The 23,977-nt window shown below is 38.7% G+C and overlaps 1 long non-coding RNA gene across 14 annotated transcripts in view; it reads left to right on the top strand.

Moving 5' to 3' along the window:
- Positions 1–23,977, top strand: part of LOC125330595 — a 473,930-nt gene that overhangs the window by 182,267 nt on the left and 267,686 nt on the right. For all 14 annotated transcript variants that reach the window (XR_007205629.1, XR_007205618.1, XR_007205625.1 and 11 more), the window contains one exon: positions 1,260–1,426. This is a non-coding gene — a long non-coding RNA (uncharacterized LOC125330595). The remainder of the gene's footprint in view (positions 1–1,259; positions 1,427–23,977) is intronic.

Consider the following 23,977-nt stretch of genomic DNA (forward strand, 5'->3'; position numbering starts at 1 on the left):
AGACTCTGAGGAAAGAATTCAGTTCATGTTTTTTTTTTCTGATAAAAAAAGGTTAGTTTCCAGTTCTGCTTATGTTGCAGTAATGAACAGTAGATGTTCAGCAAAGTAAATGCAGAAATTCATTAACGTTGCAGGAAAATAGCAACATCTTAGTTAATTTTCTTTGAGAACTGATTCCTTCTGACTGTAGGAGAGTTTATTTTGGGGTTTTTCATATTCTGCTACCTTAAAGTCTGTGGTGCTTTTGTATTTTATATACTATCTAAATAAATTACTCAGTTGAAAGATGTTTTAATCTTGAATTTTTTATTTTTTTAATTTGCCTTCAGTCTGCATTGGGTTTTTCCTTCTACTTTCATATAAATTTGAAAGTAAAACTGCTCTGAGAAAAGCTCTATTAAAAACAAAGCTCTGTGTGCACATGCAGAGCCAAGGATACTTTTCTATTTAGGGTGGGGTTTATTTTTTGCCATTTAAATAGGAGAATATATTTGTGTAATTTCTGAGTGTTTGGTCCCTAATGTAATTGATCAGCTTAACTGGGAACTGAACTGAGATGCTTAATGAACAGAGACTTTAGCTGCAGTACATTCTTACATCTGGAAAAGAACTAAATAATACTAAGGAGTTGTGGGAGGAGATGTAGAGGCGTCCTTTATAAATGATTTATGAGAGTTCATGCTCTTTCACACACAATGAAAATGGATTCATGCTAATGATCTACATTTTGATTTTCATAACTTTAGCAACAATATTAAATCACTAAATGCGATATTTAATAAGTGGAAATATGTGCTATTAAAATACTTCTAAGCAATTTTTTCTGTATTAGGAGAAAAATGTAGAAATGAGAAAAAACAGTAGGATGCACTGTTTCCACTGCCATCTTGGTTTCTACACTGTATTTAAAATCTTGTAATGGAGTTCATGCTTTTGAACTTTTCTTTATTTGCTTTTTGCCAGCCACCCTAGACCAATCTGCAGGACCTGAGTTATAAAAGATGGAGGAGAGATGCCTCTTGGCGTTCTGGAAGGCAAATGCCTCTGCATGAACTGTTCCCTGAAGTTCATATTTAGAGGTTGACTAAAGCTGCCTCCTTTTGCCTTCAGTCCCACTATCTTTCACGCAAATTAGGCTCAATGACTAATGTTGATGAAGTAATAATTAGTGTCATTCCATTGCTGGCAATTTTCCCTGAAACACTAAAACAAGATATGAAAGTTATTAATCTTGAATTATTTTCTGATTCACTTTCCAGATGTTGTGCAACAGTTCTGCTACTCTGTGATGCTCCAGAAAGCTGAAATTTAAGATTTGCCCATGCTGAATCACATGACCTGTGGTCGGTATCTATCAACAAAGACCTGCCAGTTGCCACTTCATCTGGAGGAAACCCAGAGCAGCCAAAAGGAAATGCTTCCATAGGTAAGAGGGATTAGTTTTTTTAAAATTTATTCTCTCTAGAGTGATGAATTCTGACAGTTTGAAACTGTGCAGTTGTGTTGTATTTGTTGCAGGAAAGCAGAAAAAAAAAAAAAGGAGGGAAATGAAAGCAGCTCTTCAACCTTGGATTTTGAATTATTCCTCTAAGGTTAATTTAAGTTTTCAAGTCAAGCTTTTGCTGCAGTAAGTGTAACTATTTCTTGTTGCTAGAGAATTTGTATGGGGTTCCTCCTCTTACATTCAGAAAATGGAAAAATAATACCTGAAAACTTAAAGGCTTCTGCTGTGCCTTCTGATCTGCTCCAGAAGGCCAATTAGCAAATTAATGTAAGTTTCTGGGTTATACCCTGTCTAGTTTATGAAGTAGCCACTTCGACATCCTTGTATGATAAAATGGGGAGGTAAGCAATACATTACATTTTGAACGCCTGCTGGTTGGGAAGCAGAGACTGGAAATGAACTATGAGCAATGTGTACATAAGCCTGACTTAAAGAGCTTCCACAGGGAAATCTGAGCACAGGGTTTGTTGTGGCTGCTTTGGGGATGATTTTTATTGCTGTTGCTGTGCAAAGTCCTTGTTACAGCCATTTATATTAAACTGCACCCCGGGGTGATTAGTCTTCTGTTGATGGGTAGGAGGGAGATGACTGTGGTGTATGGCTGCAGTAAAAAGGCTGTATGTTTGGTGGAAGTTTCTTGGATTGGATTTGACCTCTGCAGCAAATGAGCTGTGGAAATCCTTGGAACTCTCACCCAGAAAAACAGAAAGCGTGCATTTTCCTCATCAAATGGGCTTCAAGAATTTAACTTATTTTTCTGTTGCTAGAAGGGCAAAAGCCTTTCTATATCTATGCCTCTCAATCTTGCCTTTTATTGTTTCTGAATAGTTTTAGCTGAGGCAAGACACACTTGTCATGCTTGGCTTTATAATTTTCTTCCTGAGTGTGATTATAGTGAAAAATATTAGACAAAGGAGTAGGAGGGGAGAGAAAAGCTTTGAAATTGTGCATGTGGGCCGTAACTAGAACCCCCTAGGTGAGTTAATTAGCATGGTGGGAGCCTGCCTGCCCGGGCTATTAGTGCTTAGTACTGTGGTATTGGTGCTTTGAAAATGCTCTTGAACTGTAGACTGCTCACAGAGCAGGAAGGTGATATGTGGTGTTATTGTCTCTACATTTTGTTGCAATTTCAAACTTCCAGGAGACTGCTAGCAATGTGATATGAGTTTATGCTGTTGCTGTGATATATTTTTTTTAAACATATGTATCTTAAAAGCTACAAGAAAAAGCCTGAGAACTTAGGAAGTTGAAGGAAAGAAGGGATTGTATTTGTTTCAATCAGGATTGAAACATGAATGCTATTATTTGGGGCTTTTAAAAAAAACCCCTTGTTGCAATTCACACTTTCACTCTTAGAAATGTCAGACAATTCATAGAAGCTGGAGTCTTTACTGATCAACTTCTGGTACATTTTGAGACTGATCAGTAACTAACTACTCCTCTAAAAGTTAATGGTGCAGTGAGCACAGGGCAAAAGGCTCTGTCTGACAGTTTCTGCCTCACAGGCCTGTAATGGATGAAGATGTGTTTTGCCTCTCTGTTGTAGGACACCTCTCCCACAGTAAAAGCAGCAAAAATAGCACACAGTTGTGCTGTGCATATTGGCTTGTACCCCACCAGCAAAAGCCACACATGACTGCGGTGCTGAGAGCTTTTTCCCTTCCTCAGTGAGCAGTACAAAGTGGAGAATAATATAAAATATGTGCATAGCTTGTCCCCAGGTGTCAGATGCCAAAGTCACTGAAACCTGTAATTTAGATGATCTGGCAAAGATTTCAAATTCTGGGAAAGTCCTTTGGGATCTTTCTGTGATATCAACTTTTGCCAAAGGCTTTGGAATAGTTGCACAGACAACAGACTAGTTATTGGGTTTTCTTCCTTAGCTTATCTATTAGGATGCTTAACCACTTGCTTTATGTGGTGGGGTTCTTCATTTAACCAGATGAAATCTAGTATTAGATTCAGTGGATTGAATCTCATTTATTTCCAGATATTAGACCAGGACAATAGGTTCCTATGCTTTTTTAAAAAAGAGTTGATGCCTTCACCCATAATTCTGTCCTCTCCATGTCTCTTTGTGTATGGATTTGTAACATAATGTTGAACTAATGTGCAGAGTCACTATAGTACAAATCCAGCTATCTAAATCTGTCCATTTTGGATCAGTATGTTGGAAGAAATACACTCATTTTTAGTCAATACCGAGACCTACGTCAAAGGAAAGCAAAAAGACCTTGCTTTGGACAGAGTTATAAGATAGGTATGATGTGGAAAAAATGAAAAGGATGAGAGGAAAGAATAATAATAATAAAAAAAGAGAACAATGTGAGCTCTAAGAACTTTTGAAAAAGCAAAAATTTTTCCCAGTGTTCTTTAGGTAACTTCTGATACACACTTTAGGTATTTACATATAAACAGAAAGCATTATCTGTTAATATTCAGGCAGTCAGATACTCAAGTATTTTGTCCCTTTGTAGGAATTTAAAATGTTAATGAATGATTAGGCTTTACTAACAAGCTGCCTAATTTCACTTGCAATGATTTAAGAAAAGTGTTTTCCATCTGGGAGAGCCGAGAAACAAACAACTCAATTTTTGGCAACAGATATTTTAATTTATTGTTCTTTCTGAGGTTGAATTATGATGGAGCAATGTAAAGGGAGTTATTTTCTGTTTCTGGTCCCTGTCAGAAAAATACACATGGGTAATCTTGTTAGAAGAGGAAAAATTTATCCAGAAGACTTATGTCAACCCATTCTCTACAGCTTTTTCTTTAAAAGCACAGACTGAGTATCATATTTTTCAAAGCAAAGAACCAAACATTTATTTAAGATGGGATACTCAAATCTTTGAGGCTTATTTCTAGAGTAGCAATTAGGAAATTCTGGGGCCATGTTGCAAACCTCCAATAAATGCGTTGTTATGTTACATAGCAAAATCTAAAGGGAAAGATATTATGGATTTTGTATCAAAAACACTTTCTAACTAACTAAAAGTGCATTTATAATATATTTTTGTAGTTTCTTAGGGCACTTTATTCTCATAGTGCAATACAATAAACTTTTGAGTTATGGCCTGTGTCAAGAGCCACCTGGAAAGTAGGTATTTTTTGGCATTTAGCAAGGATATTAGTTAAAGACAATGCTGTGTGATATTGGGTGGCACTTTCAGCATGTCCTTAAAAGCTCTGTTTATTTCTTCTTCACTCCTTCCCCCTCAGTCTCAAATAACTTATTTCACCTAATTTCCCTTAGAGTTCTGAAAGTTGCCCTTTCAAAGTAAGGTATAATGGAGATGTGAACAAATAATTGCTCTTTGGTCTGGTGCAAATGCAAAGTATTTACCTTAAGGTTTTTCTTTTTGCAGTTTAAGGACTTGGCATAGAATGAAAATGTATAATGCAGGCATCCTAACTAATGGAGAAAAACATGACTATTTTTGCTACCAATATCTCTGTTAACTGCTCAGGGAGAAAGGGGATATCTATTGTGATAGTTTCATTCCATTTGCATAAACAAGATTCTCTGCCTCATGTACTTGCTCTAATAATGCACTTATTGTGTGCTGTCTATCTGGCAAGGAATCACCATGTGGATGCAACAATTTACATGGGAAATTCCTTTAATCCTGACTGTGGCTGTGCATGCATTTAGAGCTGTGGATGTCCTTGGAGCAGTCAGTTCATTCAGCATTTTGCAGCATCAACCCCTCAGTCTTGAAAACACACAGAAAACAACAGCAGAATTCATTCTTTGTATGAATGTGCTTAATAAGAACAAATGGTGGCAGCTACAATGGCAAAATGTTCAGGAGAGAAAAGTGTTTCCATGTCATGTCGTGTCCTTGTGGTGAATATCCCTTGTAAAATTAAAGGAAGGGGCTTTTATCACAATGGGATTGTTAATATAGACAAATTACATATTCAGTTTTTGTTGTTTGTTGTAGAATTGTTATGCTTATTTGCTGCTTGCATTGGCAGGTCTTCTAGGTTTTCCTAAGTAAAAATTTAAAATTACAGTATTAGAGGCCAGTAGTGCTGTTGCTGATGTAGGGAGCTATGAAATGAAAATATTTCTAGTCAATCAATTCCGATTGACTTCAGTATACCTAAGATCAGACAACAAATTCCTTCTTTCTCCCTGTGTTTTTAGCCTTATTGAGCTGGAGTAATGACACACACACACACATACACACACTCTCCCCCCATTTTATTTCTCTCCTTTGAGATCTTAAAAGGAAATGGGAAGTAAAAAAGGAGGTGGTAGGAAGAAAAAATGTTCTTCTCTATGGCAGTAAGTGAGCTGCAGTAACTTTGGTCTTGCAGCCTTGTTCTGCACTGCGGGGTAGTGAGTGACTGAGATCTGAATCTCGTGGTTGTGTGAGGTTTATGTGCTAATTTTCTACTCTCCTATGTCAGAGAGTGAAATCCTAGAGTATGCATGTCACTTGCCAGATTAATTGAACCTCATCAAAGTTAAATCAAATACAAGGATAAATATTAGTAAGCATAAACTATTATAAAGTTATTTTGTGGTTATTTATTGAAGGACTAGGTCTTGGGTTTATTTGTTTTTATTTTATACAACTGTATTAGATTCCTTTTTATGTTTTTCACTCAGTGTAAGGACTGCTTTATTTTGGTATGTAATAATTTAACTCTAATTAGGAAATTGTGCAACGAAAAACCTTAACATTGAAGAAAATACTATTCCTTTAAAGATTTTACATGCTGGATGTAAGTTAATGCTGTTTTCATTAGAAGTTTTCATTAAGTCCCATCTGTTAGAATATACAGAAATGATGAATTATTAATGCATAGTGCTGTAAGAGAATAGTCATTTACTGACAGAAAACAGCATTTGGTTTGATACAGGAAATTAATTCACTTTATGCTTGTGAGCCTTGTTAATTATATCTGAAATAAAGGATTTTAATTGATCTCAATACTTGCTGTGCAAAATAATTTTCTTCACTCGAATGTAAAAGAATGCATAACCATTTTTATTCTGTTTTTATCTTTAATATCGGGTTGAACTGTTAAAGAAAAAAACCCCAAACAGTAGTTTTCAACAGCTAATCGCAATTTGGTACAAACGTAATTTACTATCTACTCAACATTTCTGTAAATGGAAAAAGAAAAAACAAAATCCTTATCTTTAATGCATTGGCTTGCATGAGAAGATGATTGTTCATTAACCTCTAGGTAGCCTTCAGTAAAAACTCATGGTTTTCTCAACCCACCAGGAGCATCCTGGGCAGCAGTGTCCAAACACTTTTCTCAGCCCCGGCCAGAGATGTTGCTGAAGACATGGGTGTGCATTACTGGCAGCAGTGGCTGAGAGAGGACAGTCTCTCCCGTGTGCAGTGGCAGTCCTTGGACTCCTGATGGCCTCTGTTGACAGGGCAGCAGCAGGTTTCATGTTTGCACAGGTAAAATCAGCTTTCTGATAGCTCTACATAGAGTCCTGAGGAAATTTGTGACTGCTGCTAGAGAAAAAGACAGACTTTTATGTTTGGGGGCAGGAGAACAAGCCCTGGGTTAACTTCCAAGTGATTTAATCTTTTTTCTAAAAATAAATAACTTAAAAACTGAAATAAAATATACACAGACTATTTTAAATGTGATATATTGCAACTCTATTTATGCTTAGAAGACCAGGCAAGTTTTAAGAATTTGTTCACTTGCCTCAGCATATAAACTAGAGAAAAGGATTAAGAAATCTTCAAATTATGAAATCCATGTGAAGCAGGAGGCCTTGAGGCAGAGAAATAGGCAGTACCAACCTATTGGTGTACCAAAGTCAGGTGACAGTCTCTCTCAGCTCTTGATGACTCCCCACATTGACTCCCACTGTGATGCTTCTGGTCCAGAAGCAACTTCTGTGCATTTCTTTATGGTGTCTTTTGTCTTGTTTAGACCTTGGGAAGGGTCTAAAGACTTGAGACTTCTCAGTTCAGCTAAGAGAGATTTTACTGGAAGGAAGAGATGAGCTGGAGATAAGACCTCAGCAATGACTAAGTATAGTAATAACCCAAACTGTTCACCTAACCCATTTTGTTTCAGTTCTCTTGGTGAGGTGGCTGATCCTGGTGGGAGGAGTGAGAGAGGCCAAGCAGAGTCTCCTAGCAGTGCTGTATTTCAGTCTCAGTGCAAAACATGAAACTTTCTGCATGTTTTGTGTTCATCACATCTGCTGCACAGGCAGTGCATGCATTTTATTCTTGTCCCCTGAATCTGTTAATGAAGCTTATGATTTTTTCCACCCCCATCCCCAAACGTGACTACAGCATTTCTAAGATTTAGACTATGTGGATACAGCCTCTGTGACCCAGACAGTTATGGAAATGTAAACTTACGCCTCTTGAATCAGTATAGTGCAAATAGTGGTATCTTTTTGTCATAGTTTTGTATCTTTTAATCCACTTGAAAAGTCCATATAATCTGTTCATTAGGTTTAGCATTGTATATGTGATATTTACCAAGACACTGTAGGAAGGTGGAATATTTAAATCTGAATAGCACGTTTGTCTGCAAAATGAAATAGAAAATAAATAGAATTGATTCGTGGCTTGGGGATGAGACCCGGGATGGAACTAGAAAGCATAGTAGAAGGAAATAATAAAAAGCAGGTGATTATTGCCTCAGCTGGTTTCTTATCTGCTTGGGTCCAGAGTGTTCATAGACCAGAGCACATTTCAGGGCAATTCAGTGCTGGAAGCTTTCAGTCCCACTGCGCCCTCCTCATCTACTTCTACAGCCCAGATGGAACCTTATTTACTAATGAAAAGTGCAGATGAAGGAATTGATGGAGCTCAGTTTGAGAAGTCTATAAGGTGTGCAGTCAGTTTCAAATGCCATTAAAAAAAAAAAGAAATTGAAATATGGTAAAACTCTTTCATTTGGAAAAGTTCAATCGGCTTTGTATTTGAAGGTTTTTGGCAAACACTTTCCTATATCCTATTTCATCAAAACTCATTTTTCACTAAAAATAATGATAGGAAATTTCCATCCAATATAGATGTGAGTCTGTCTGCTGGTTTATGGTCTTTCAAGATTCAGTCCAGGGGCACTGAAATATACCAGTAGCCATGTGATGTGTTTCCTATCAGAAATATCTACTTCTTCATGTCCTTTTCTACAGTCAGGATCAGTTTACCTAGGCTGTACAGGTACTTTGTAGGTGTCAGGATTTTCTGTTCCATTTCATGAATGTTTTTAAGCACTTTTGTTGAGGATTACAATTAGCAAATCAAGCTAAATATTTCTTAGATGCGTGCTGCCTGGGGGAAGATCTTGACCCCCACCTTGCTACAATCTCCTTTCAGGTGTTTGTAGAAAATTATAAGGTCCACTCTGCCCCCAGTCTGTTGCGCTGAAGGGGCTTGTTGTGACCCAAGTGTAGGACCCAGCATTTGACCTTATTGAGCCTCATACAATTGGTCTTAGGGCATTGAGGCCTGTCCAAATGTCCTGATGGTAGTTGCTGGAATGGTGTTGATTGATTGGTGATGGTCTGAAACTACAGATGGAGAAATGATGGTAATATGAGGTTGTAAATGGACATGGAAACAAAGTGTAAATACAAATGCAGGCACTGAAATGAAAGCTTAAGGTTAGGTGGTGAGCTGGCATGTACTTACGGTGGGGATCTTATAATTCCAAGTCAGTTAAATAATTTTATCAATGATAATATTTACACTTGCTATTGTTTAGTCTTCCAACTTGCTCTCTACTGTTTTCTCTCAAAAGAGTGTACCCACCACTGTTTTCACAGTAGTTGTTGTTCAGCATCAGAAAGGTAATACTGCAGTCTGATCTGTAACATGAAAAATCATTATGGTTTTCAGTGATTTTTGTTTAGTTGGTTGGTCTTTTGGGGTTTTTGGTGTGGTATTCCCCCACCCAGTTTGTTGGTTTCTTTGTTTGTTTAGTTGGTTTTTTGCCTGATGAAAGGTCATCTGGATGGTTTTTAATGTTACCTTGATTGGAAATGGGGACATGTACTACCAACGGAAACTGTGTTGAGAATCAACATTCACACACTTATCCTGTCATTTCGCTAGCATGGATGTTGCTTTTAGGTTTTTATTCTTAGCAAAAAGAAAGAGAGCATTATTCAAAACTGACAGGTAAAGCTTTTGCTTTAAATCTGGTTTGGGATAAAAAAAGCCTGGCTTGTATCTTCTGGAAACTTCTACATTGGGGTCACAACAACTGTCACTGGTCACATGGTCAACATTTTATTTTGTATTTTACATTTTTGGCAAGATGACAAACATGATAATCTGTTGCAGTGGGGATCCTGCAACACGCATATATCAAACCAGGAGTCCCGTGGAAAGGAAATATATACGGACAGACAGATTCTTGCTAGCTGTTTCAGAGAGATGTTTATTTCTCCAGCCGCATGGCCGGAGCTCTGCCGAGGAACTGTTCCAGTCACGGGACCAAGGGTCCTTCTGCCCGCGCAGGGAACACAAACCAACCAATGGGAACGAGGCTGAGCAGGGACAGGGTAGCCCCGTGTCTGTGCCCTCAGGGCCCCTCTGCCAGGGCTACACGGCAGGGGAGGGACCCCAACACCTCACCCGTTTTATTTTAATAAAAGGAGAATGAAAACAACTGGATAAACATAACAAGAACAGATTCAAAACAAAACAAGCCACCCTCCTGAGTCTTTAAATGTCCAAACAGATTCTCTGGAACATCTTAGGGCTGACAGAAGGGAGACAGAATTCTCTGAGCATGCTTTGTGGGGAAACTGAGGCAGGAGAGGGTTTAACTTCTTCCCTCCCCCTTTTCATCCCCCACTCGGCATTGGAAAGGGATTTTTGGGGAAACAATTGGCAAAAGCATGGTTTTGTGAGGGAAACCATGGATGAAAAAACGGATTGGGAATACACTGGGGGTAATAGGACATAAGGTAAAAGGGAAAGGTGGGATTAGGAAAGGGAAACTGTAGGGGGGGCTTACAATGGAGATACTGTCTAACATGACTACGATTTTTTGCATATATACTGCCTTTTACAGGAACACCATCAGGCCCAGTGACCTGCGATGCTTGTAACCCTTTTCTCCCTAGTACAATATTAAATTCCACCACCTCTCCATCTCCCAAGCTTGGGATGCATTTTTCAGGGTTATTCTTTTTAATAGCAGTTCTATGCACGAATATGTCTTGCTGGTTGTCACACCTTGTTATAAAACCATAATTTTGCTTAACATTATACCATTTTACTATCCCTAAGGTCTTAGTTGCTATGATCTTTTCCTTTTTCTGAGTGGCTGCTGTTTTCTGTCTCGCTGCGTCTTTGCTCTCTCCTTCGGTCGCTCCCGTGTTGGAATTCTCGGGGCTGCTGGTGCCTGCGCGCTCTTCCCGGGGTCGCGTTCGGGGCTGCGCGGGCCGGGCTGGGCCGTGCCGCTCAGTTCTCCGTGCGTCGCCTCCTCTGGTCGCAGCTTCGCTGCCGCTGTCGGGCGCTGCACCCACGTCTCGGCCGGGCCCCCGAGCGATGACTCCCCCGCGCTCCGCTCCAGCGCGCGTTTCGGCTGGGCGCGGCTCCGTTCCATCGCCACCGCCGCCAGCCGCTGCCCGCACGCCGCCCCTCTCAGTCGGGCGTTCACGGGGCTCGCTCCACCACGCACTGCACGGGGCCATTCGGGCACCGCCGGGTCCCGCCGCTCCCCGCTCCGCCACCGACACTGCGGCTCGCGTGGCTCCGCCCGCGCGCGGGAACTGCCTCGCTGCTGCTCTCAGAGCACTCGGTGCACGTGGCCTGGGCCGCACGGTCCCTGAGCCAGGCTTCCCTTCACCAGGACACAGCTGACATTGCTCAACAGTCTCAGTAACTAAATAATATTCACGAAAATATTCTTCCATCGGCATATATTTTGACTCTAGTATTAACTGTGTCCAAACGGTTTTCCAAAAGCCCTTGGTAAGAATTAAATCCCAAGAAACATAGAAAAAGTTCTTAAACAACCATGCCAGGAAGTGTTTCAGTTCTTTTTGAGCTTGAATCAAGCTAAAATTTACAAATCGTTGTTCAAGAATCATTTTAAGTTTAAGATAAATGTCCATATGCGGCTCTGAGAGCCAAGAGTCTTCCCACCGTTCCTCCATAGTTTAGATATGGAATAGCAAAGCAAAACCAAGAAGAGGAATCCAAAGTTTCCAGGGTTTACTCACACAAATCAGTCGCTTAGGGATCGGGGATCGTTCTGCTCTCAAATCTCCACCATTTGTTGCAGTGGGGATCCTGCAACACGCATATATCAAACCAGGAGTCCCGTGGAAAGGAAATATATAAGGACAGACAGATTCTTGATAGCTGTTTCAGAGATGTTTATTTCTCCAGCCGCATGGCCGGAGCTCTGCCGAGGAACTGTTCCAGTCACGGGACCAAGGGTCCTTCTGCCCGCGCAGGGAACACAAACCAACCAATGGGAACGAGGCTGAGCAGGGACAGGGAAGCCCCGTGTCTGTGCCCTCAGGGCCCCTCTCCCAGGGCTACATGGCAGGGGAGGGACCCCAACAATAATCTGGAAAATTGGTATCAAAACCTATAAAACTGCTTATGATGCCTCTTTCCAAAGTATTTAATCCCTTTCAAATAGTTTTGCTATCAAGTGATACAAACTGCCCCAAATCTTTCAATGATTTGACATCTATACCCTCCTTGGTACATGTACAGCTTTAAGATTATGTTTGTGACTTGTCATGTATTAGTTTCAATATATGCCTTAGAAAATAAGTTGTTTTCATTAAACCTCTGTAAAGACATGATTTCCAGAGTTTTGTTTCAAATGATAGAATTATGGTAACTGAGTCAAGAGCATCAACTTTTAAAGTAATAGTCTTAAAATAACAACAAAAATCTTCTAATTATTTCTGTTGCAATGAGTTTTAATTTATCAAAACTATGAAGAAATCCTACAAACCTCTTGTTTTTGCAACTAAAGGAGCATCACAAGAGAAATTTTGTTTATTATAATTACACAGCCAGATCCCATGAGTAGCAGATGTTTTGAGAAAGCTGAAAAATTAAGTTAAGTTTTAATGAGAGCTATTGTTCTGGTTAAATAATGCATACCTCCATCTAGAGAGATATTACATTTAGAGTTTTTAAAATCATATGTTCCAGTCTTGCAAACAATTAAAATGTCTTTTAGTCACCAATTTAAGTAATGCTTGAGAACTAAGAATTTTAAGAAGAAACACAATAACAATAACAAAGGCTTATTGCCTATTGTACTCTGAACTCCATTTTGCAGCAATAGCTTTTTGAAAAGAACTAACCTTCAACAACCTGAATTGCTGAAATCTGGAAGTGAAGGATGTTCTTTGTAACAGGAAAAATGCAAAGATCTAAACATTTCATAAAATTGCTGCACAATGTGTACAGTTCTTATAGTAATCTTTCATACAGTATTTTATGTTCCAAGTTTGTTTTATTGACCTCATTTCCATTTTTACCTCATCTCCCAATCAACTCTTCCCTTTAGATTTCATGTGGATTATAAAATATGCCAGAAAACTAATTCCCAGGGGATTGGGTTCAAGTGAATTCTGGATTCTCAGCAATCTCTTTTGAAGAAAGTGGAGAAAGGGCTGTGAGCTGTGTGGATGTGCAGGGAGTGTGGTGCACACCCCCTTCCAGGCATGGTGTGTGCTAATCTTTTTCTGCCTTCCTACAGTTCCCAGCCCAGGCTACTCGCTGTACTGGGCAAGTCTCAGGCTTCCCAGTTCTCTTCTGTCACTCCAATGCCTCTTTTTCTGCAGTTCCTAATTTTGGGACGCATCTTAGTCTTTCACAGAGCGATTTCTTCCTTTGTTCTGACTCTGGAGAGGGGCCTTGCTCTATGTGCAGAACACCAGAGGGAGAGTCATCATTCCCAAACCTCCTCTGAAAAGAAAGCTTGGTCCATCACAGGCAAAGACAGGTCCAGCACAGAGAAAATGTTTGCCATGTCCTAAGAACACCCAAGCTCAACAGATATCAAGTCCTACAGTAAAATTTATGTGTTGAATCTTTCCAAATGAACTGCTTTCATTTTTTTTTTTTTTAAGCAAAACCACGCAATTAGTTTCTAAAATAGCCAAATATGTATGAAAATAGCCAATAAAGCCATGGATGTTCAGGCTGCTTTAATTATGAGGAAATCTGCAAGCTTTACTTCAACACACTAAATTAATTCAGATTGCAGATTTATGCAGAACAAGCGGAGAAATAACATTCTTGTTGGAAGTTATGTTTTAAAGTCAAAGAATCACAGGATAGTCTGAGTTGGAAGGGACCCAGAAGGATCATCAAGTACCAATTGTGAAGTGAATGACCCACAGAAGGATGGAACCCACAACCTTGGCATTATTAGCACCATGCTCTGACCCGCTCAGCTAATCCCAGGGCCACAACACTTTAATAAAAGCAGCTATACCTTTTAATGACCAGTAAGTTTGCTGTAAGGGGCATGTAAAGGTGGGATGAGTATCTGAAGTACAGTCTTTGCTTAGTCTTCTGCATGCAAGTAAAAGTAGTTATCAGAATGCTACAATATTTAAACCTTCTTTCTGGAACAGGCAAGGCATATCACTATGCTCTGTTGCACTGTATGTGCTCATTTCCTTGGATTTCTCTGCTCTTTCCTTTGCAGTTTTCATTATCCATTGCAGAAGTTTTAATGGAAAAAAAGCATAATAAAGATCATCTTTTTGATTGCAGCTAATCATAAGCTAAAAATGCAGAACTTCTTAATTATCTGCTAAAGCCAGTGATTCTTCAGGGACAGAGTAGTTAATTTCCTTTCTTTACATTTTGTAAGCATATTGCTATTAATCCTGGAGATCATAAGCTCAGCATTCCTGAAAACGTGCTAGTTAAGGAAGTGCAGCTGACTTACGATGCACCTCATAGGAAATCTTCGGAGAGCTGCATATTTTGCTTTGCCTGGGAAATTGTGGGCACACTCTGAATGTGCTTTTGAAATACAGCAAAGGCTTAGAGCCATCAGACCTTCCTAGGGTCTGGAATAAATAGGAAGCCAATATTCATTCTTCACAATAAATTTTATTTAAAATATATTTAACATATTCCTGGTGACTTTGTTGCTACTGAAAGATTATATCCTCATTGCTGGTTGTGGATGGAGTTAGGGGATCCTAGACTAGCTCATGTATGGATGTTTGATTCTGATCTAGAATGAGTATAAAACATTTTTGCACTGGACTGGCACTGCAGGTAATGGGGTTTTTAAACTAAAAAAAAAAAACCCAAACAAAGGTAATTTGTGTGTATGTGGGCACAAGTTGGTTATGTAACTCAGTGCTTTGCAAGTCTGAAGAATCCTGATATCAGACTCAATAATCAAAGTGATAGATGTAACACTTTGCATGTCAATTATTTTTATGACCTTATATGCCTCCCTTAATACTTTCCTTTCCATTGTTGTGCTCCGGATTAATTCATCAGTGTAATGGTGTGACTGAAAAGGTCACAGAAGAGTACTGTGAGTGCTGAAGGTCTAAGCTGCATCACAGCTCATAGTTTATGAGTACTTGTAAGAAAAGAAAGACAGAAAATGTGACAGATGAGACTTTTCCAAATGAAAATAAGAAACCAAGTAGTTTTTTCCAGCACAAATACTTGTGATAGACCTTGACAAAGTAATTGCTTTCAGTTCTGCTAGCATTAAGATTACTTGTGCATTTTGACTAACATACAGCTCTCTTTCTCCCTGTGTAATTCTTCCTGTTCTCAAAATTAGCACTTGTATCTTAGCTTGAATTAGTTTGTTTACAAATAAACCATATTCAAGCTAGAAATTAGGCACCAATCTATCTACTCCTGTGAATGGCTACTAAATTCAAATGACTCCCTTGCCATAAAATAGGCAATTATAACAGTCCATTTATTAGTTACAAAAAAGAATATGATATGATACACCCCTGTAGCCAGAGGAAGATTTTTTTTTTTTTTTAATTCGTAATAACTATCTAATTGGTTGATGCAACCTTTCAATGCTCATTTTGTGCTGTGTCACATCTGGTACAATCAACTTGGTGAGACTGTGAACGGTTCTTACTTCATTTGTTAAGAGGCTGTCAGCCAAGAGGCCTTTGAGGTGAATCTGCCTGAGATTTTCACAGGGAATTTCCTGAAGACCAAGCAAAGTTCATTAACACATAAAAAATCCAAGTGACCAGAAAAGGCAGAGTGATATGAAAACTTATTTGAAGTGAACTGACACAGCGAAGGGGAAATAGCAACATGCACACTTCCTTTCCCTAGGATCCTGCTGGCTGAAATGCTGGTGTAGAACCGGGAGCGCTCCACATCAGGCTCTTGGGAGAAGATCATGGCTTGAAATACCAGCTGGTTATTTCTGCCTGCTTGGGTGTAGTGAATGGTGTTTGCTGTGAAAAGGTCACATAAAATTTTAATCAGGAGAGAAGGAAAGGCATGGGGAACAACTGTGCAGCCTGACATGGAACCTGTGATGCTTTCCCTTGTGCCTTTCCGGAACAAGTGAGGCTTTAGCAGGGACATCTTCATCCCCCAAAGCACCTGTGAGGCAGAAGGAAAAGCCTCTCAGTGGGAAATGAGCCTCCAGGACCTGCTACTGGAGGAGGGACATGAATACTTTTTGCTACTGTCCTGTAGAAAGTTTTCAGTTCATAGAAATGCTCTTTCCTGTGCTAAAAAGGTGGGAAGTTATCTTCTTAATTTAGTAAAAAATGCTAGACTGGTGCCTTCTGATTACTTTGTGAGACTGAAAAAGAAATGAAGCAACTTCTTTAAAGCAGAGTAAAAAGCTCTGTTCAACTAGAAAAGTCATCTTTCACTTGGCCAAAGAAAATTTTTTAAAAAAATGGTAATTATGGTTGCTCTGAAGCACACGTCTTTGGTATCTACACTCTGAATATTTTTTTATTTGATTGGGGGTTTTGGTGGGGTTTTAGTTGTTTGTTTTGGGCTTTTTTTTTTGAAAGTGCTTTTCAGCCCCTGGAGGCTCACCTTTTATAAGCTACTGCTATTAGCCCAGGACTGTGCCTCAAGTCTATAACGGGACTGGTAGTGGCCATGTATCTGCTCTTACCTAAGGTAATAAAGGTGATGAAAGGCTTTGAAAATTCAGAGCCCCACCTTAATTTAGCTTCCTTAAAAAAACTAGGTTTTCTAAACCTACTGACCCCCTTATTCTTAGTTCATGCAGTTTTGTGTCAGAACTCGTCCTCTTAGCTAAAAATAGATCTGTCTTGTGCAACTGTGGTGCAAGGCTTTGCGGTGTATTTATTTATATATACATAACAAAGGCTTTGGGAAAGAAAGAGAAAAAGGGTGATATCACTGACTTTTTTATTTTTGAAATTATTTCAATTATGGCCACAAATTTTTTTGCATTTGAAATTACTATATGATCAAAAAAAACATATTGCTACAAAGCTCTTATAAATCAACAGGAAGTTCCAAAAATTTGGATTGTTAACATAACCTTTTTTATTTAATGTCATATTGACATTAAATATTTAATAAATACATTTTGTTTTCACTGTGCAAAATTCAGTGGTGCCTTAAGCCCTATTTTCAGTAGGGGTTTTTTTTGTGTTTGTACCTCACTGCACTAGAGGCTGTGTAAGTCTTGATGTGTTGTGTCCAAAAGTAGGTCTGAGAGGCAACCAGCAGAAATGTAAATGAACACTAAACTGCAGGTGAACTTGGCTAAGGAAGGTGGCTCATGTATTCTCCTAATTGACCTGGGCAGTGCATAGCAAGGGCAGGTTTAAAATATTCAGGACTGTGTTTGAAGACACAGAAATAAATGAATGTATTGTCAATGGCAATCTTCATTGTCAAGGAAGATGTTAATTCTGAAATACCATCTTTCACTTTAAATCAAAAGTACTTGGCTTTTTATACTACTAACACAGAATAACATTTTCCCTGTTAGAGACCTTTCTGTTACTCCTATAGAAAGGGAATCTAGCTTTATTGCACAACAATAGAAAAATACTTGAGATAATATAGATTAAAATAATTTCTATTCATAGGGCTCTGAGGAAGAAAGAAGAGCAAGATATTGTTCATCACTAAAAAACAAAGTAGGGTGGAAGGTAAGGTTACTAAGACTGAAAATTAGTACTTAAAAGCATTGATTGAAAAAGGCAAGATTTTTAAGAATTAAGGCTCTGTTACTGTTTTGATATAATTATGACAGTTAAAGTATTTGTTTACAGTTTCTAGTTCAAATTGATGCAAAATAAAGGGACAAATTTTTATTCAATTAAAAAACTTGACTCTTCTTTCCCAAAGAATTATTGATGCAAAGCCTCAAGGGTTCAATGTACTGTGAAAACTGAGGCGTCAGCTTGCATCTGGATCTGTTACTGGAAGTTTTTCTGTTGTCAATGCTGCATTAAAGAGCATTTTAACTTGTTAGTTTTGTGAAGCTGGTGTTTCTGCAACTGTATTACACAGACTGCTTCCTTTACTGCTGAATTTTAGTTTTCCCAATGAGAGCATGGAGAATGCCAGAGCAAATGTGGTGCTGCAAAAACCAGTTCAGAATCACAAAGAATATTTTGTTGTGTAGAGGAGTTTTGTTTGATCTCTGTTATTTTAGTTTTTACTTTGGGGAGGGAGGGAGTGAAGCCTATAATCTATTTATTTCCCTCTGATCAGTACTGGATGTATCCTAAATGTTGGTTGAGTTAGGAAGTAATGACGAGGCAGAGGAGTAGGTTATGCTTTTGCTTTATACTTGAATTTGGCCTAAGCTAATTCAGATGTTTGGATGCAGTTGACAGTTGCCCAGACTATGTGGTGAAGACATACTGATGGTGACAAGTCCTGGCACTGTTTTGTTTATGAGATCTGATGAGGTAACAGCATGAATTCCTATAGTTGCAATATGCAGATGACATGCTATATTAATCAAACCGAAGTTTACAGCTCTTGAGCTGTTCCCTTAAAATTTAAACATTTTTTTTAAAATCTAAAGGTAAATAATGCTGTGATCGGTCTCTAAGATTTATTAATAAAAAATCCAGCAATTTTTACCTTTATGTGAATCTGCAATTCAACTGTGACATCCTTCATAGCAAAAATGATAATCCAGACACCATAAATGACATTTCCCTTTGAGCAAGCCTGCAGATGAAGAAGCACCAAAACCTGTTCAGAAGCTGATTTAGAGTTACCAGGGGGACAATTTTGCTATGCTACAGTACATAAACATTCTGCACTGACAACGTTTTATGGCTGGTCACAGTGCTGATAAATATATTTTATGGAATATCTGCTTGTAACGTGCAGACGGAGACAGAAGAATTCTCCATTTCATTTTGGTTTACTTTACTTTGTCATTTTAATAGCATTTAGAATAAACCTGATAGGCCATTAAAAACTAGCAAATATACCTAGCTCTTAGTTACACCGATGTAAATTACAGTTTGCTGTCTTTGGTAAAATTATTCCACACTTATAGAACAATTTGCAGATTGTAGATATGCCTTGAGGCATTACAGAGATGTAAAATTAAAGCAAATGAAATAAGCATGAAACCTTCCCTGGACATTACTAGGGTTTTTTTATTATTTAAAAAAACACCAACAACTAAGCATTTAAAAGCCAAAACAAAACCATCAAAAACCAACAGCAAAATAAAACCCTACACATGATCCTTTTATTTACTATGCTTTTACATCCTGAAATAAAAAAAAAATCTTCTGATTTAATAATATAAATATAATTAAGCTAAATATAATATTTGCTTTAGGCTGTTTGTATCTAAAGAGTAAACTACTGATATTGAAATAGGGGGATCAGCACCTGGAGAATGCTGACTTCCTAAATTTTCAATTCTTTTACTGATCATTCTGTCTTAAAATTTGTCGTAAACTTTGTAATCCTGCATGGGTCATTTTAGACATCTTTTCCCATGAACATCAGGACAGGGAAATATGGGACTATTTGTGAAACTCTAATCCTCCTCTTTTAGTCTGTGAGAAGTCAGGTGAGCCCTGTTTGTTATCTTGTGTTTTGTTTTGTCATTTACACCTGAATACTTCAAGAAGCTGTGAATTAAAATTCCTGAATATTATTCTGCAGCACTACCAGGGCACCAAGGGCAGCTTCAAATCTGTCTAAATCCTGCAAGGCCTTCCCAGTCCCAGAGGGTTTTGCCAGCATGCCCTGGAAGAACCAGAGTAGGATGAGACTCGGGTGTGAAGCTTTTTCCAATCTGCCCTCTGAAGAGGACAAAGAAGGAGCCTAGCAGAAAATGAGAGCTGCTCTTTGTGCTTTGCTGCTGTTTCTTATAGACTTTTCAGTACAAATTACCTTCTTAACAGCTGGCTTAATTTGTTTAAGGTTCCTGTAGGTTGTGGAAGAGAAAATCTTGTTCACAGGTTGGGTTATGTGGTTTGACTTTTGCAACTTCTGAACGAGCAGAAATAGATTTGCAGATACTAGCCCTGGCTTCCTGTGGAGCTCTGTCTGGGACTGTGCTGAAAGCAAATCCCTTGCAAATCCTCATTGGTGTCAGTAGGAAGCTATTTGACAGGCCTCAGAATTGCCCTATTGCAAAGTGTATGGTTTCTTTTCTCTAGACTGTACATGCTGCTTTGTGTCCTACAGAACACTGAAATCTACTATGGTGGGGAGTTTCAGGGTCTGCTGAGATATTTTCAAGGCATGATAAGCCTGGGAAAGTGCTGTGCCAGGAGTCACAGTATGCCAGTGTCAGCTACTGGGTGTCCTTGTTTTGATGTCTTGCCATGACAGCCAAGTTTTCCTATTGCATGGGAGCTGTCGTGGCTGAGCAATGGCTTAGTCAAGCTGGAAGGAAAATCACACTATAACACTAATTGTCTGGATTCTCCTCTCACAGTGCATAGTCATGAAGCTAGTAGAGGTTATAATGAAGCTTGAAATTTTAGCTTTTAGCTTTGAATTTATAGAATTTTTTTACCTATAACACATCAGGTTTCCTGAAGAAAGAGGAAGCATAGGTGATGTGTGTGCAGGACTTTAGAAGAAACAGAAGAAAAAGCATGAACGAACATTAGCTATCCTGCATCTGTGCTACAAGCCAAAATGTATATTTCTTCCTTTGAAATAAACTTATTTTGCATTAACATTTTCTGTCTCTTTTGTGCATGTCTATTTAGCCTCACAGTCTAACCTCTTATGTTTAAACAAGATCCAGAATGTACCAACATGGTTAAAATATTTTTTTTATGAGCTCATGAATTTGAACCATGCTCTGGATCCCACCCCAGAGTCTTGCTTACTCACAAGCACGGCTGTAAGTGGGTGGCTAGGTGGATGTAAGTGAATTCAGTCAGACTCAGAGTGCTGTTGTGCTTTATAGTGCCAGCATGAGAGACCACATAAGATGGAAATAAATCTTTGCTGATTACAGAGCAAGAATTCAAGAGGCACAACTGAGATATCTGGCTTTGGCATTGTCCCTCCAGAGCCCTTAAATTTGAGCTTGAAGAATGGCAGTTTTTTGACTTATGTGGTAGCTGGAGCCTTTGCCTCATTACTTCAGCTAACAGTTGTATCTTTTATACCCTCATGGACATGTCTTTTCTGTGATGATGGTTTTCCAGAGCTGAATGTTAGCAGGGTCTCTGTATTGGCAAACACACAGAGAAGCTGTGCCCTTTTGAGCAGTGCTATCACCAGTTTTGCCTTTTTCTGCCTATGTAGGATTTATGTGAATGTTTTGTACAAGCATTTTGTTTTCTTCTCAAAAAAAGCTGAGCTGTACAGATTTCCTCACCATAAATTGTGGGAGTTGTCTGTCCTTTTATCAATAGTGGAAGAACTATGGGCAGACAATGAGGGTCTACAAGCATTTTCCCTTCTTGCAGACAGAACTGGCCAGCAGTCCAACTAGAGGTGTTTCCTGTGCCAAAAAGTTAAAAGCACCATTAATTTCAGGTCAGATAGTTCTGAGTTTAGGCAGGGAAGAGGTCAGGAACAATGGCTGTGTAAGAGCCTGGATTACCTATGGTGTGAATACAAATATTAGTCAGCCATACCATAAGGGCACACAAGTGCTCTAAGTGGGCAAGTCCCAGTAAGGCAAACAACTCGACAGAGAAATTGCTAGTTTTTCACTGGGGTCATGTCAGTATTGATTTGTAATTCAAAAATCCTGTTTCACTAATTGTGTATTTATTTGTATTGCAAATCTTAGAAATAAAAGCAGGATCCTCATCAATGTAAAAAACAATCTTTGTGACTGGGTGTGCTTGTGTTGATTTGAAATTAATGCCACTGCAGTTAACCCTGCTGAGTGTAAGGAACTGGACTTACTGCTATTTGTTGATATCTTTGTTTCTTAAGGTCTAACAATGGCTGCAGCACCTGCTCTTGCTGGTTATCTGGCTCTGTCACATTTCCCTTACAGTTCTTTGTCCTTCTTTCTAGAGGCTTGCAGAAACTTTTGAAAAGAACCATTGGTTCATCTCTGAATGCTTAAATCCCTGTAATAGGGTTTCTATTAGACATCTTGTATTGAATATAATCTCTGTATTCAAGCAGAAACAAACATTAAATCATTGGAGAAGAATAAAATAATTTGGTTTACTTCGGTGATCAGTTATGCACAGAGAATGATGGGGAAAGCAAAAGAATATTAAGACATAAATGTGTAAGCACACTTAAAGCTATGGCATTTGAGAACCTTTACGGTACATGTGAAGACTTGGTCTGAAGAAACTCTTTTAATGACTCTTACAAATCAGGCATTGTATTTCAAAAATGTTCCTTTTAACAGAGCTGCTATTTCACTGTAGGTTTTTCTACTAGAAATATTCTATAGTTGCTGTGTAATGATGCAATAAATTCACCCAGGAGCTTGTTACAGTTAATAACCTGTAAAGGGCAAAGGTATTTGGACAATGAACATGAAATTAAACCTGTATCATTCACTAACAGTGTAAGTTATTTCTTCCTTTGTCCTTCAAAGAAATGTCATTTTGTAGAAAAAATGGAGGTCAGCTTATTTTCTACATGTTTAATTTTTTACAGCCAGTGACTTCTTTGTAAATAAATAATATACTTTGCTCAGAAGACAAGCATCAGTTCTGAAAAATTATCGAAGACATTAGGATACAATGCTAATGTATTTCATGCTTCAAAAGCTACAGCTGCCAGAAATTCATAGCAATCAATCAACATTTTTCGTTTGCTGTTTTTCGTGTATTAGCAACACACCAGGGGTAATAATTATGACCCTGGCTGTCCCCACTCTTTCAGATAAATGTACTGGTTCTATTGATTCACTTAATATTCCTCTGTGGCTATTTCAAAAGCAGGTACCATTTCAGAAGACAAGCAGACGCCTCGTTCCCTTTCTCTGTAGAATGCTTTTTTTTTTTTTTTCAGACAATTTAACACATTTCTTTGTGTTTGAATAGAATTACCTTTTCTACTACTGTGATCTGTAAATTAGAAAACTGAACAATAGAGCTGAAATAGAGAAAGGCTTCCTCTCTTATAGCCTGTCAAGTCATTCTTCCATTCTTTAATAGACTAAGTCTGGTGATCACATTGTATGCCCTGGTGTAAAGTATTCTCTAAAAGAGAACTAGCCAGGGGGCAATGCCTTTGAACTGTAGGAGGGTGGATTTAGATTGGACATTAGGAAGAAATTCTTCCCTGTGAGGGTGATGAGGCACAGGAACAGGTTGCCCAGAGAAGCTGTGGATGCCCCATCCCTGGAACTGTTCAAGGTCAGGCTGCATGGGGCTCTGAGCAACCTGGACAAATAGAAGGTGTCCCTGCCCATGGCAGAGGGTTGGAATCTTCTAATCCAAACAAGCCTATGATTCTACCTCCATTTATTAGAACAAATGTTTGTACAGTTGATGTCAGAAATATCTTTAGTAAATTCTTGCGTATAGACTGAATTATTTCAAGCCCTGAAATGCTCAAGATGCAGGGGCTTTCTAGGTCAAGGCTTATAGTGCAGGCAGGAGAACTTGTATTAAAGGAATCTGCATTATGGGCTGTCTCCATTTAAAAGACTTAACTTTCCAGTCCTGTCTCTCTCATTTGACCTTCACCCAGAATAGACTGCAATAAAAACTATTTTTATAAGTGACAAAAAGGAAGCACAGGCACTGCAGCTATAACAATGTAAGATTACCTGTGGATTTATGAGTAGGGGATGTTGCTGCTTTGGTTGTAGTAATGAATCTCACTTGTGCTAATAAGCAGTATTGTCTCTGCCCTGTCAATGCCGGGGCAAAGTCGTGATGCTCTCAGAGCTGGTTATGCACTGTGGCAATGAGCTCTGGTTTCTGTCTTTCACATTGCATAAAAAAAGGATCTATCTTGAAGAGAAAATGGAAATTACAAAATGCCTATTCATAACTTTGCCTTGTTTTTTTTCCTGCTTTAAATTACTGCATCTACAAGTAATTTCAAAATTAGTTTCTCAGAAAATGAGCTCTCGTCT

Source organism: Corvus hawaiiensis, chromosome 10, assembly GCF_020740725.1.
Source record: "Corvus hawaiiensis isolate bCorHaw1 chromosome 10, bCorHaw1.pri.cur, whole genome shotgun sequence".
NCBI classification, from domain to species: domain Eukaryota; kingdom Metazoa; phylum Chordata; class Aves; order Passeriformes; family Corvidae; genus Corvus; species Corvus hawaiiensis.